This window comes from Tupaia chinensis, unplaced genomic scaffold (genome assembly GCF_000334495.1).
Source record: "Tupaia chinensis unplaced genomic scaffold, TupChi_1.0 Scaffold145148_1, whole genome shotgun sequence".
In the NCBI taxonomy this organism is placed as follows: Eukaryota; Metazoa; Chordata; class Mammalia; order Scandentia; family Tupaiidae; genus Tupaia; species Tupaia belangeri.
Window position 1 is genome coordinate 837393 of NW_006205008.1, and position 3694 is coordinate 841086.

Below are 3694 nucleotides of genomic sequence, written 5' to 3' on the forward strand. Positions count from 1 at the left end.
TTCTTTCTTTTTCTTTTTTTTTTTTTCTCACTCTTATGGAAGAAATCAAGTGATGAACTTTACAAAAATAAAAAAGCTCTGAAAACTCAAAATCAAATCTTGGTTCTGCCATTGACCAGTTATGTGACCAGGGGTAGTTCTCTTCACATCTCTCAGACTTTATTTTCTCATTTATAAAATGGAAGTGGGGCCAGCTGATGGCACAGTGGTTAAGGCCGCTGGATCCTGCATAGCTGACAGCATGGTTTGAGTCCTGGACCCAGTAAGTTGCGTGTGTGTCCAAAATCCCTAAAGAAGGATGGAGGAGAAGGGATTGTGATGTGGCTCTCCCCCCAGGGGTGCTTTCTCAAGGTTTTTCTCTGGCAAATGTGCATGCCCCATAGCAAGTTTTTAAAAATTAAAAAAAAAAAAAAAAAAAAGAAGTCAGCAGATGACGTAGTAGTTAAGGCACTGGACTCCCACATGGCCGACTGCAGTTTAAATCCCAGATCTGGAGGATTGAAACTCACACTGGGCATGAGTATGTACGTGCCCAGAATCCTAAGAGGGGAATGGAGGAGAAGGGATTGCAGCATGGTCATCCCCCCTAGAGGGTGATTTCTCACTTTCTTTCTCTGTCTCTCCAGTGAGTTCATGTACCCTATACCAAAAATCTCTCTAATACATACATACATAAATAAATAAATCCACTGTTACTATTTTTGTTTTTAAATTTAAGTGTTAAATGAAATCTATAACTTTTTTTATCTTATTTTCCAACTGTTTGAGGTAGTATTTTACCACATCACTTCCTGTGGAGGCCCATAATCATGCTTTAAAAAATGACCAGGGCTGGGACCAACAGTTAGTGTAATGGCTATGTCGCTGGACTCCCACGTAGTCGACCGTGGTTCGAATCCTAGACCCAGTGGCTTAAACTCATGCTGGGTGCATGTGCGTGCCGGCCTAAGATCCCTAGGAAAATGGAGGAGAAGGGATTGTGGCGTGGTCACCCCCCCTGGAGGGGGGTGATTTCTCACTTTCTGCCTCTCTGTCTCTCTGTCTTTCTGTCGAGCACACACGCCCTATAAAGAAAACCTCTCAAAAAAAAAAGTACTTCGCCACGCAGCTCAAAGACATTAATAATGACCATTTTGGTCATCAATAAATTGTTAAAAAAAAAAAAAAAAAGAGGGACCAACAGTTAGCGTAATGGCTATGTTGCTGGACTCCCAAGGGGCTGCCTGGGAGAACTGTGTGCATTTCTGATTGGGTTCCGGGCCCAGGCAAAATGGGCTGGGAAAACGCATGCAGCACACACAGTGGCCCATGCAGGAGGTCTGGACTGACTGGGGCTGGGATGGAAGGATCATGACGTGCTGAGAACCCATCAGAAACGCCTTTCTCTTTCTCTCTAATTAAAAATATAATGATCAAAGTTAGGGTTGGAAAAATAAGTCTGATGGAACTCTGTGGAGAAATGAACGGAGGGTCCTACATATATAGCCAAGTTAGAGTTTCAAAAATCGCGTGGAATAAAAAGAATAAGCGAGGTCACATAGAATTAGAATTTATTTTAGAAAAAATTAAGGCATCAATATAACACTATTTCTTTATTTGTCAGAGGGTGTGTGTGCTTACAGAGAGACCGAGAATGAAAAAGAGTCCTCCAGGGAACCAGCAGTTAGCGTAATGGCTATGTCGCTGAACTCCCACGTAGTCAACCGTGGTTCGCATCCCGGACCCGGTGGCTTAAAAGTCATGCCGGGGGCGTGTGCGTGCGTGCCCAAGATCCCGAGAGGAGAATGGAGGAGAAGGGATTGCGGCGTGACCATCACCCCTGGGGGGTGATTTCTCGCTTTCTGTCTCTATGTCTCTCTCTGTCTGGCGAGCGCACGCGCCCTATAGCAAAAAAAAAAAAAAAAAAAAAAAAAGTCCTCCAATGGGGAGTGGTCATGCGATCCCTTCTCCATCCTGTCAGGATTTTGGTTTTGTGCCTGGTATGTTTGTCAAGCTGCCAGGGCCAGGGCTGGAACTATAGTTGGTCATGTGGGGTCTGTCTCCCTTAACCACAAGGCTACATGGCTGGCTGATACACATCCCCCAAAGATGGCCACAGCCTAATCCTTGGAATCTGTCAATAGGTTCTATTACCTGGATAAAGTTACTTTGCCCATGTAGTGAACTGTCAATGATCTTGAGATGGGGAGATTATCCCGGATTATCTGGGCGGGCCCAGTATAATAGGAAGGGTCTGTGAAAGTCAGGGGTGGTACAGAGGACATCAGAGTGCTGCATTGTGGAAGGTCTTGGCCCATGGCGGGTGGTTTCACGATGGAGGAAGAAGCCCCGAGCAGAGGACTATTGGCACCCTCTAGACTCCGGAGAAAGCAAGGCCACAGATTTTCCCTGGAGTCTACAGAAAGGGACACATCCCTTCTGACACCTTGGTGTTAGTTCAGCGAGACCTGAATCTGACTTTCTGAACTGCAGAACTGGTAAGATAATAAGTTCATGTTGCTTTGAGATGCCAAGTTCGCAGTAATTAGTGACAAGAACCGCAGGGGGCTCACGCAGGCCCTCTCTCTCTCTCTTTTTCCCTACTCATTTGCCCTGTTCTCCAAGGCCACACACCAAAGCCCAGAAAGAAAACTTCTTTTTAAAATGTTAGTATTCCCCTGTCTGGCTGAACTGTTTGCAAGCTCTAGTAAAGACACAGCAAAAAGTCAGCATTTGGAGAGCCATTTTTCATTAATGAAAACAATTTACTTTTTTTTTTTTTTGGGAGAGGTTTTTGTTCTAGGGCATGTGTGCTTGCTAGAGAGACAGACAGAAAGCAAGAAATCACTCCCCACCAGGGGGAATGACCACATCACAATCCCTTTTCCTTCATTCTCCTCTTGGGATTTTGGGCACGCATGCACACACACCTGGCATGAGTTTAAGCCACCGGGTCCAGAACTTGAACCGTGATCAACTACATGGAAGTCCAGCAACATAGCCATTACACCAACTGCTGGTCCTCAATTTGCTTTTTTTTTTTTTTTTTTGAGAGAGATTTTTGCTAAAGGCAGAGAGGCAGAAAATGAGAAATCACCCCCTCATATCGAGAAATCACCCCCTCATATCGCAATTCATTCTCCTTTTTAAAATTTTTAAAAATCTCTTCTCCTTTATTCTCCTCTTGGGGTCTTGGGCATGCACTCACATGTGCCTGGCGTGAGGTTTAAGCCGCAGGATCTGGAACTCAAACCCTGGTTGACTATGTGGGAATCTAGCAACGTAACCGTTACGCCATCTGCTGGTTCCGAAACAATTTAAAAAATGTATTCATTTATTTCCATGACACAGAGAGAAAATGCCCACCAGAGCCCTGATGCCAGGACCCACCCCCAGCCCTGCCGGCCCTGGATCACAGGCACACACGCACCTGGTGTACTCAGGGAGGTCTCCAGGCTTGAGCTGGAAACCTCTCCGTGGGGACAGCCTCACAGGGCAGTTGTGCTTTACCCTTGTGCCACTGATGGCTGCCTTCAGAGCTGATTTTGATAGGCTGAGCATGGCTGCCAGTCATTCAAAAATGGAAGAGGATTCTGACCCAGGCCTGGTCAAAGGGGACAGACATGACTGAGTAATTGTGTTTAGCACAAGAGGGTGACAGCACACGGAACTCTTATTTGCCGGCTTGTTGCGTATGCTTTTCCAGCCCCTCTTT